The sequence below is a fragment of the Zootermopsis nevadensis genome, unplaced genomic scaffold (assembly GCF_977971745.1).
Source record: "Zootermopsis nevadensis isolate Lab colony 2312 unplaced genomic scaffold, Znev_1.0 Znev_ptg000022l, whole genome shotgun sequence".
NCBI classification, from domain to species: domain Eukaryota; kingdom Metazoa; phylum Arthropoda; class Insecta; order Blattodea; family Termopsidae; genus Zootermopsis; species Zootermopsis nevadensis.
In genome coordinates, this window is record NW_028259154.1 from 23,195,001 (window position 1) to 23,207,580 (window position 12,580).

Genomic DNA, 12,580 nt, shown 5'->3' on the forward strand with positions numbered 1-12,580 from the left:
CATATCAAATTAAAATAAAGCCCTGACTTATATTCCAAACTCTCAAAAGTACTCCTAAAATCGCTATACAATGAAATCTTACAGGGAATCCAATATAATACCTAGTCTTAAAAAGGGTCAGGAGACCAGCGGAACCATAAAATAGTCAAAACACCTAACAAATTAAAACGATAGCATGATAAACCTAACACGTCCTAGCGCAATCAACAATGCAGGAATCACAAAAATATGCAAATTCCTATACCTACCCAATAACTCTCAAAGTTGCTTCAAACCTACAACCATAATAACCTCAAAAAATTCTCAAAATTATCAAGCAACTCAAAACAACTTTAACCTTACTGCCTTCAGAATGATCGAGAGTCTTCAAAGAGTCTCAAATCAAGTATCTCTTCGGACATAATCCCAATTAGGCCCAAAGCACTTCAGAGGAAACCCTATCAATTTGCAATCACAAAATTCCTTTCAAATACGAATAAAGCCCATGGGCAACCACATCATTATATTCCAAATTCTCAAAACACTGAAAACCTACAATCGAAAAACCTACTCTTAAAACGGTCAACAGCCCACTGGAAACTTAATAGTCGAAACGACTGTGGCAGAAATTTAAAAAAAAAAAAAAAAAAAATTAAAACGATGACGTCGGTAACCAAGAATGCATCAAAACCAAAAGTAACTCTGAAAGAAGCTTCATACCTGCAGTCACAATAACCTCAAAAATTTGCAAAAATATCAAGGGACTAGATAACCCTCTGAGGTCTCAATTACCACACTCAACTTAAAGCCAATTAAAACTTAATGCATAAGTTTCCAATCCAACTTACTTATATTCCAAACTTTCAAAGTTCCCCTAAAATCTCATACGCCAATCAAATACCTAGTCATAAATAAGGGTGCAAACCTAAAATAGTCAAAACACCTAAGAATTTAATATCATCAGGTAGAGCCTAGCACGATAAACCTAACATGTACTTGGGTAACCAACAATGCATGAAAAACCAAAGTAATCACATTCCCAATAACTCTCAAACCTGTAATCACAATTACCTCAAAAAATTTTAAAAAATTATCAAGGGGGTCTCAAAATTTTTTTTAACCCTATTGCCTTGAGAAGGATCGAGTCTCTCCAAAACACAATAAAAAAAATACCAACACCACATAATATACCAAAAATTCTACTAATAAACCAACACCTCTTTAAATAACCAAACAAACAAAACTACTACAAATTACAAAAGGTTAATAAATATCACATAAAGAAATCAACCCTTCTCAAGGCAATAATAACCACACTGAAATTAAATAACTATTTCGTGGGACAAAATCCCAAATAATGCTTAAAGCACTTCACGGGAAACCCTATTATTATTATTATTATTATTATTATTATTATTATTTCCTCTCCTCCAAGAGCATCCACCTTACTTATATTCAAAACTCTCAAAGGTCCCCTTCAAATCTCAAAAACCTAGAACCCAGTGGAAAACTAAAGTAGTCAAAACACCTGTACCAGAAAATTTAGACAATACACCTAAGAAATTAAAACGATGAGGTAGAGCCTACCATGACAATCCAACGCAATCACAGGTGGTTAACGAACCAAATTCCTATACAGTCCCAATAACTCTGAAAGTCGCTTCAAACCTGCAGTCACAAAACCGTCAAAATTTTCGAAAAATATCGAGGGACTAAATACCCCTCTGAGAAAAAAAACAAAACACACACACACACACACACTGCCTTCAGAAGGAACGAGTCTCCAAAACACGTTCAAATAACCAAACCGAAAAAATAAATAAAAAACTACTAATCCACCTTCCCTATATTCGAAACTCCAAGGTCCCCCAAAAATCTCAAAAGAATCGAGAGCCCGGCGGAAACACCTGTGGCAGAAATTTAAAAAAAAAAAAAACCTAACAATTTCAAACGATGAGGTAGAGCCTAGTATGATAACCCTAATACGTACTTCGGTAATCATCGCAGCTGGTTAAAGAAACACACAAGTTTCGAATAACACTCAAAGTGGCTTCAAACTTGCAGTCATAACAACCTCGAAACTTTAGAAAAATATCTGAGGTCTCAAAAGAACTTTAGGATCGAGAGTCTCCAAAACTCTCAGAGCAATAAATAAGTATATCTTCCGACATAAAACACTTCAGAAGAAACCCTATAAATTTCGAATCACAAAACAAATAAAGCCACCCCTTAAAATCTGTAAACAATGAAAATCTACAAGGAATCCCAGACCCTCATAGCCCTAAAAGTATCGACGTCTTCTGGTTACCAACAAAGTATGAAAAATTACAAGTTTCAAAATTCCTATGTAGAAGGATCAACAATAACAAATATCCCATTAATCACCCATCCGCTACCACTACAAAACAGGAATTATGAAAAACCCATCATTTCTCAAGAAAATAACCACCCCCTTATATATATTCCACACACAACTAGCAGCTTGGTCAAGAGCCCTGAGAAAACCTAAAATTTCAAAGAGCCCAATAAACAGAGAATTTTAACATACACTTCGTAAAGGATAGCATAAAATACCTAAAAATTCTTCAGATATCAAAAAGATCATAATAACGAAACCTCGGCACTGTCAAGTAATTCAAATTTCGCAAATTCCTAGACCCAATAACTCTCGATGTAACTTCACCTTAAGATGAAAACGATAAGATAAAACCTAGCATGACGTCTTCAAAAGTTTTAAGACTTTTAAAAAGCCAAAGTACTCTCAAGTGATGCACGACAGCTTCGTAATTTCATATTACATTAGTGCCTCAAAATCTAATAAAGCGTTAAACTAAAAGCATCCCAAAAATTCTTAAGGTTCTCCACCCCTATCGAGTAATAGCATCCAACCCAATTGAATACACTATATAAAATCCCTACAAGCTTTTCAAAGGAGCCACCAACCTATAATAACCCAAAATTAAAAAATACAATACCCAATAAGCCTAAAATTTTCGTTCCACCTAATAGTCATCATACCTAAAATCTCAAGGAAATAATTTTTCAATAAATAAAATTCACAAATATCTCAACAAGCAACTGTAAACAAGATAAAGATCCTCAAAGACCCTTATATGGCCCTAACGCAAAATTACAATTAACACCACGGGAATCAAATTTTCGGAAAAATTAATACTGATTCGTGATAACCCATTAAACTAAAATTTCTCATGGCTCTACTCCCCTATCAAGTGAAAGACATCTGAATTCACAAATACAAATGGAACAATCTACTATCAGAAGGACCTCAAACCCAATCATAATAATAAAATACCCGAAACATGAAAGGTCCCTATTACTCTGCCTAGACTACAAGTCATCATACCTAAAATACCCTCAGACGTAAATTCCGACACATTCTTAACAAGGAAGTGAAACAAAGATAAGCAACTAAATTTGCCTCAAAGACCCTAATAAGGCCCCACAGCCACGGAAAACTTTGCAAACTTTACGACTCCCAGACTTTCGCACGTCAAACAATTCTATCGGCAATCCTCAATATCTCCACGAATCACAGGAGAATCAAAATTCCTCAACAGTTACTAAATATTCGTAATTTCGTAATATATTACGTTAAAATAAAATCACACAAACTGAAAGGCCTCCAAATTTTCTCATGTCTCTCCACCCCTCTCATGTGACCAAAATACATTGAAACCCTAAAATTCTATACCTAAACCAATTACAATTTTCAAATGATCGATCAACTCTCAGAAGGAATAAAATACTCAGCAAGCCTATAGAGACTCTGGCTGGAACTTTAGAAACTTGGAAATTTAGAAACAATACAAGAAATCAGAAAATTCTATCAAGAAACATCAATATGCCTAGAGCTTCATCATTTCATAACACATTACCCATTAATCTAAAAAAAAAACCCACTAACGAAACAGTTCCCAAAATTTCTCAAACCCCTTCAACACACAAATTTTCCCTGAGAACCATGACATATCACCTCACGAATCTCGCACTCCACTGTTAGGAACCGTAAAATATAGACGGAATCAGAACCACTCAAAAAAATATTAGCATCTCAAAGTTAAAACATCGACTCAATTGGGCATAGAGATCCTACAGAAGGCTTCAAAGACCCTGAACACCATGAAATGATTTTCCAACACTAAAAATTTCTATCAATAACCCCGCCAGCCTCAAGAAAATTAAAATTCCTCAAAACATACTAACGCTTCATAATTTTATAATATATTACATTAAAACCATTAAAAAATTAAGAAATAAAATAACCGACAATCCTAGAGGGACCTAACAGTAATCATACCTAAAATTAATCAACAAATTTCAACGTTATTATCCAATACATTCTGCACAAGAAACTCAAAATAATAATAATAATAATAATAATAATAGCGTTTAAGAAATGCAGGAAAAATCCAAAAAATCTAAAGGGACAACTCCTAACAGTTAAAATATGTAATGTGCCTAGACAAATAAAATTTCTTAAATCATACGTCACATTTCAACATACATAAAATTCTTAATCAATTCCCTACAACCTTCAAATTATAAAATACATCTCATATATATATATATATCGCCTCCGAAATTATCCACCACCTCTGACGGCACCCGACCCTTCTCAAGGCACTGTATCACCCTTAAGTAACCGACTCCTGTCAAGGCACCTAGCCCCCCTGAAAACTCCTCTCAAGTTATGTAATCCCACCGGAGTCACGCGGCTGCTCTGAACACTTCCGACGGCCATGAACATACTCGACACCTCTGAAGGCTTTCAACCACTCTTTAAAGTCACTCAATCTCATGAAATGACCCAAGGACTTAAGGGCACGAGCTCCCAAAGTACCAAAACCGGGAAAGACTGAAAATACCTTCCATCTCTGAAAGTATCAAACAATTCTGAATATGAACAAGACTCCTTTTCTGGGTTGTTGCGCTGTGTAGTCTGGTTGATGTTAGCCATACTGACTCTGTCAGGGCCCTGATAACAGAGCCAGTATGACTAACATCGACCAGATTACACACCGCAACAACCCACAAGACAGGAATCTTCATACCCGCCGTTCTGAAAACCTCAAATCTTGCAAGTCTGAATATACCCAAAATTCAGACTACCCAACAAATCTGATTGCACCCACTAGCCCTGAAGGCTGAAAGCACCCACGGACCCTTAAACTACCTAAGAATCCTAAAAGCACTCGACAACTCTGAAACCATTCGACAACTCTGAAACTATTCGACAACTCTGAAAGCACTCGACAACTCTGAAACTATTCGACAACTCTAAATCACAAAACATTTCTGAAAACACTCAACTCTGAAAACACAAATAAAATCCACAAAAACCTGAAAATGGAGCAATGATCGAGGAAAGGAAAACACATGTTTATACACTCATATGCAAGAAAAGAAACTTTGTAAAAATATGCCCTTTAATAAGGCTAAATCGTTTTATTAACGTAGACTTTGTAATAGATAATTAACACTAGTGCTACATACACTTCATTGCGTTATATAACGCAATTATGATTCATCATTCTTAATCATTACGAAGATCCTTGTCACAGAAAAGGAGTTTGTACATAACTACGATTTGCATAATATTATAAATTGTCGCTTTTTATGCTCAAGATGGTACGCCGTTCAAAATTAGGACGTCACAAAAATATATATCTTTTCAAAACATAAATGTCCTCGAAAAACATACACGAAAACGTAGGCTTCGAAACTGCCTTTCTTAAGTTATATTTTTCACTCCTACAAAATATTTCCAGAAAATCTTCTCCCTATTTAATTAAGTAATACATTAGTCGAAATGCATAACAGGCTCGACTCAAGCAAACATTTAAGTAATTTCAAATTCAGAAATTCAAATTATATTCTCATCGTAAGAACGTGTATTATGACAAATTTGTTACACTTTCGTAATTTATTTTGCCTACATTTACGGCCAACTCGTAAGCTGTAATGAAATTTTCCCACGTCATAGACATTAAAATTCTGTTGCAACATTTCGCGCTAGTCACCGGAAAATATTACGACTTCTGATATGTGCATCGTTCCAAGTACATTTATGTGTCATAATAAAAACGGCTAATACTACAATCGATCTCGAACTCAACGATTTCCTCATCTCACAGTCTGAAGATACGATATCAATTTGCATTCCATAATTCTGTTTCGGTATTCTGATTTTATACCTACGAGACAGCGTCTAGAAAAATTCAGTTAGTGACTCTTCCTTCAATATCACATCAATATCTTCAATATCCTTATAAGGTCAATATTTTATTACCCTGTCTTTATACGAGGTCAAAAGTTTTTCCATTGAAATAGACGAAGCATCCCCTGAATTTAATTCCATCGTCATTTCGTAATGAATACGATTCTCACTTTATAGTGTGTTCCCCAAGTACTTCAACTTTGCCACATTTTCGAACGTTTTGTCCTCAATTCCGATGTCGAGACACGATCATGTACCTTGTCTTTCCCGCATTTACTTTCCCTTTCATGGTATTTACGATTTCGCCAAACAGATTAATATTACCGGCATAGAACATAACAAAACCGCCATGACTTTCTTCGACTTTCCTCATGTCATATTCTGAGGAGAAATTAAAAAGCATCGGTGACACAGCATCTCCCTGTTTCAGAAAATTCTCAATACCAAACGCATCGGACAAATCTTTACCTAAACCAAGTTTGCCAGCGGTTTCATTTCAACACCTTTCAATTACCCTGACTAGCATTTTAGGTACACCAAAATATTGTAAAGAGCTTCTCTGTAACCGAAGCCTATAATAGTTAGACTGCCCAATTTTACTCCCACCTTTTTTCTCTACAATCTGACAAATGTACAAAATTTCACACACTGATCCCGAATAATTTCATTTCCATATGGAATCAGCCTCGCCAGACGAAAGTTGGATAAAGTTTCCTACGTGGATGATAACAGACAGATTACTCCACAATCATCGCAATCAGTCTCATCACAGTTCTCATGAACTGATTCAATAAAAGATTCCTTCCACCGCTGTGGCACGTAACTTCAGTACCCGGGGATTTATAGTTCTAAAAATCCACTTCGATAAAACTAATTTCTGGCAATAACGGCAGACAACCATTCTCGTTTTTCAAAATATTAAATTTACGTTCGTAACTTTTTTTCAAGATCATTTATGCCTCTGTATAGATTTATATTTCTGTTTCTGTAATTAGTTTTAAGTTCATTATTTTTTTCAGACAATCCCTTCTCAGCTGGCTTAAGAAACGCGAAGGTTCATCACCGAATTAACCAAAGCCCTCCACCGGACCCTGTCCTGGGCCAACAAAATCCAATCTCCTTCGACTCTTATCTCCCATAGATCCCGCCTGAGATTATCCTCCCATCTACGTCTAGGTCTCCCTAGCGATCTCTTCCCCTCAAGCTTCCCGACCATAACCCGGTGCACACCTCTTGTCCCATCCATGCGCGCTACATTCCCAGCCCATCTCATTCTTCTCGACTTAATCACCCTGACAATACTGGGGGAGGAGTACAGATTTTTAAGCTCTCATTATGAAGTTTTCTCCACGCCCCATCGTCTTCTCTCTTAGGCCCAAATATCCTCCTCAACACCGAATTCTCAAACACCTGCAATCAGTGTTCCTCCCTCAGAGTGAGAGACCATGTTCCGCACCCAAACAAAACAACAGGCAAAATTATTGTTTTGTGTTATGTTTTTCAATCTTTATGTTATTAGAAATCAGACCCAAATACAAAATATTTTTAAATGAAAAAGTAGCAAGCATTTCCTAACTTCCTCGCGAACATAATTTTCATTTGTTATTGTTACTCCGAAATAATTTAGCTTTGTAACACTTTCAAAGGATTAATTAGTTACCCTAATACAATTTTCCCACTATTAAAATGTAATTAGTGTTTTCTTCATTTACTTCTAGCCCCCACCTGTCTATTACCCTCTAGTAAATCTTCGTTCCTCTTTAATGTATCTATATCGTCACCCAATAAATTATCATCATCATATGCCAACAGCTGATGTGTCCCATTCGATTGCAAACCCTTCTGCCTATCTTGGACTTTCCTCATGGCGTATTCTAGTATAAAGTGTAAGACGAATGAGACGAAACATCTCCTTTCTCAGACCGTTCTTGATGAAAAACAAGCCAAACAAATATTTACCTAGCTTTCGTTTAAGCACGTGCTTATTAAACTCACTATACTTCTAAACTTCTCGGTTTGTAACTCTTCTAGATCGCGAAATTCTATACTTTTGTTGGCTGAGGTCTTCATATTCCCCATAATACTTTCCCAACATAAATTAATAACTAAACTGTCATCAAAGTTCTCTAAAGCCACAAATATATTCGAGATTTCTACCACTTTTATCCCTTAACTTCATAAGAACCTTTCTAAACACAATTTCTGTCTTATTTGTTCCCTTACTGGAATGCAAGTGTCTCCCTTCATTTTTTCATTGCTAGATAATGTTCCGCATAACAGTCAGCTCCTCTGAACGATCTCACATACTCGAGTGTCGTCTTTCGTCAACGAAAACATGCCCTATGTCATTATGTGTAACGCCATAAGGAGAGCTCCAAATATGTTTCTGAATGTCACGATGACGGAATGTTGTCCTTCTCACAATTACACTTTTCGAAGCAGAAAAATTTACTTCTCACACCCCTATTATAATTACCTACTTCATATAGTCTTTCCTTGTCCCTTCGCACTGAAATCTCCTACCAAATTTTCATTCGGTGCCTAGGAAAGTAACACACAGCTGTTCTATTTCTTCGTGAAAATTATCCCTCGGATCCTAATCTTTATCCTCAATTGGGTAATGCCAAGAAATCAATCCAGGTCCCAGGCGTTTTTAGACATAACGTAACAAAATCAGTTTTTAAGGTGAGGGGGTCTCAGCCCCACGCACAACCCCCTAAGCTCGTGGACCACCCCTTTACGGCTGTCCGAGACTGATTATTGAACACATTCGCGTCTACCCTTCACGTCCGGGGGGGCCTAATCCTCCATCCGCAATCTGAGGACGCGTCAACGCAAGTGAACCAAGTAACACGAGTGTCTTAAATCACCTCTATACAAGTAAATGTAAGAAACAGCACGTATTCAAGAGTTTTTGACTTTAAATGGGGAGCGAAAATTACGTATAATAACAAACATCAATACTGAAAGTTACAGAGACACACTAATAAAGATTTACTGCAACTTTCTTTCTAATCATTCTTTCGACTGGTTTCATGCGGTCCTCCATTTTCGCCTATCTTGCGCCAATCTCTTCATTTCCACATCCTCAAAAATCTGCGTCACATATTCCAATCTTTGTCTTCCCTTCAACTGTTCCTTCCATTACAAAATTAACCAATCCCGGGTGCCTCAGAATGTGTCCCACCATCCCATCTCGTCTTCTCGTAAGATTTTTCCATAGACTTCTTCCTTCGCCTGTCCTCATTTCATACTTCATCAGTCCACTTCATTTTCAACATTTCAAATGCTTCTACCCTCCTTCTTTCTGCCTTTCTCACTGACTATGTTTCGCTTTCGTATAACGCCGTCCTCCAAACATACAACTTCAGAAAAATATTTCTTAATTCCACTTCAATCTTTCACACTCGTAGACTTCTCTTTTCGCTTGTGCTAATCTGCTTTCAATGTCTTCGTTGCTTCGTCCATCTTTTGTGATTTTCCTTCTTAAATAACAGAATTCCTTCACGTCTTCTACTGTCTCTCTCCCAATTTTCATATTTAACGGATCATTATTCTCATTTCTGCCGCTCCTCGTAACTTTTCTCTATCCTTAAGCCGAATTCCTCACTGAGTAATCTATTCATACCATTCAATAATTCCTCTACATCTTCATTCCTCTCAGCCAAAAGGGCAATTGCTATCCTCTCCCCTTCGACCTTTATTCCTGTCCCAAAAATTTTCTTTCACTTTCTTCGTTCCTTCCTCAACATACAAATTAAACAGCAGGGGCGATAGGCTGCAACCTTGTCTTACTCCATTTTTAATAAATGCGTCATTCTCGATTCTCCTCTGTTATTATGGCCATCTGACGTTTATAAATACTGTAAATAACTCGTCTATCTTTAATCTTCAGCACTTTCTTCAAGATTTCAAACATCTTATTCCACTTTACTGGAACTATGGACCACGATCGTCTACAGTGACATGCGAACTGATAAAAGATCGACTGATTCACTTAAAAATCTAGAAATGTTCACGTTGGGTAAGTGACTACTAGACTCGAAAAAAGTAGCATAATTAACGCATTCTTACATCCACTGACACTGACTACAAGCCCTGACAATGAACTCCCTCATTTTGTGGAAAACATTAAAAAAATTAAATCCTTAGGTGACAATTCGTGCATGATACAGGGGACGGAATGTACCTAATAAAATGAAATTACCGACCACCCACGTAAATTTGTTTTCTATAAATAAAAATGAGCAAGATTAATATTCTACAAAGATTACACCCGAACCGAAGCATTGAGAGCATTTGACAAGACACTCATGAAACTTCTTACACACTGTCGATCAATCTATGTAGGCTTCATATATGACGTCCGACAAAAATCTTAAAACATCGCACCTCATTATTTTCAAAACAAAGTTCTACATGGAAAATATCGGGCAGCGTAGAGCCTTTCAATTATTTAGGTACGTCGAACGGAAAACGGGCAAGATTTGTGAATTGCAAATATATCGATTTACTTATTAAACTGCCTATGTCTGCGCTATAAAGATACATACTTGGCGAAATATTTAAAATACGGTGTTGAGGTGATGAACCTTCGGGTTCGGTAAGCCATCTAGTTAGTTACAGTGCATACTTTCATGAATTTCAACCTCCGCAGATAAAATGAAATGCTAAATTTTATGGTACCCTACACTCTCCTCAGCTGAAAATTTTCATGTTATCCCGTAACTTTCCCCAGACATTATCGACGTCTACTTCCATATCCTATGCATCCTCTTCAACGTTTTCTAGGACTACGAACTTATTCAAAATTTTCTCCTGGCACTCTCGCTTAGTTTCTACATCGCTCGGCACATCTGACCGAGATTCTTACCCTCAATTTGGCAATCACTACATAACGGTCAATAACACAGTCCCCTCGCCTTTAAGATCGCACGTCTACGATGTTTGATTGTCTCCTCCGATCGATTAGAACGTCGTCAATTCGACTATGAGACATCCCATCAGGGAATGTGGCAAAGTTCACTAGTCTCACCCTCTTATTACTAACTTCATGTAAAAACTCTCACTCCATATACTTGGTTACATACCAATTTTACCATTCAATTCTACTAGCCGAATTTTCACGCACAATTTACTAAATAAAAGCTCTAATTCCCCACAAAACTATCTTTTACCTAATCATCCTTATCTTACGTTGCTGTGTAATGTACGTTTTAAAATAATAATATCACACCATCGGCCACGAATAATCAAACATGACAGCCTATTATTAACAAATTCTACTCTTTTAACTCCCCGTCGTGCTGCTAATTCCGTTTTATATAGTGTAATATGAGTTCCCCTATACAATTGTCTTCCGTCATCAGGTCGCCTAACCTCCTGTATTCCTGCAATATTCAAACTATATATCCCTACCTCCATACCTAACGCCCCTGTCCCATATAAGCTCCTCACATGCAAAGTTCCAATCTCAGGTTCTTTAAACATCGCCTGGATCGTATATCCATACGATCCATCCTATTCCGAGGCTTTCGTATTGTTTTCGTAACACAAAACATTTTTACGATAAAGCGTTCTTAGTCCTACGCACAACCCACAAGCCTTAGGACCACCCATTATCGTCTATCCGCGACTGCTTATTCAATATATTCACAGCTAACCTCCATAACTTCAATCAGAAACCTGTCGACGCGACATGAACCCATCTAACATGGATGCTAATGTGACCCAAAAGAGTATAGTGACAGAAATCCAACTAAATTGTATCTTCAAACTATGATTCCACTGCGAATTAGCAGTTTACATCGACTGTTTATCCCGTGGAATACGACTCCCGTCATCCACTCACAAGTTGGCTCCAAATGTTAGCGAGACGCCTCGAGTTTACCCACCGAAATTCAAAAAGTTTTCATAAATATGCCTGTTCCACGAATTTCTGACTACGTATTTATAACCACCATCTTCAGAAAACGGTCTCTCTTAAATTAACGTGTCCCTACAGACCCGCGATATGCCGGTTTCTACCGCCTACGTAGTTCCGAACATTCGAAGCGGACGAGTTTCCAGACAAATTCAATTTAGCTTCAAAAGTTCGTCGAACATAACCTTCAAACGAGCATGAAGAATGCAACTTTTACAATTATACACGTACAATTTTTAAAATTTTCTGGCAACAAACCATCGGGTTTTTGACGATAAAGTCCTATATAAACTGTCAATAAAGACATCGTTGACAAATAATCAGTATTTTAAATAAACTGTCCCTACAAAAAACCGGTTAAATTCAATCTCTCTTCAATGATGACGTATATGAATTTTATAGTTCACGATTTAGTACGTACGAATAATGACGAGCCTATC

At 37.0% G+C, this 12,580-nt stretch overlaps 1 long non-coding RNA gene across 1 annotated transcript in view; it reads left to right on the top strand.

Annotated features, from left to right (window-relative positions):
• The window catches only part of LOC110827590 (uncharacterized), a 67,339-nt gene that overhangs the window by 52,860 nt on the left and 1,899 nt on the right, over window positions 1-12,580 (top strand). The gene's annotated exons all lie outside the window — the stretch shown is intronic.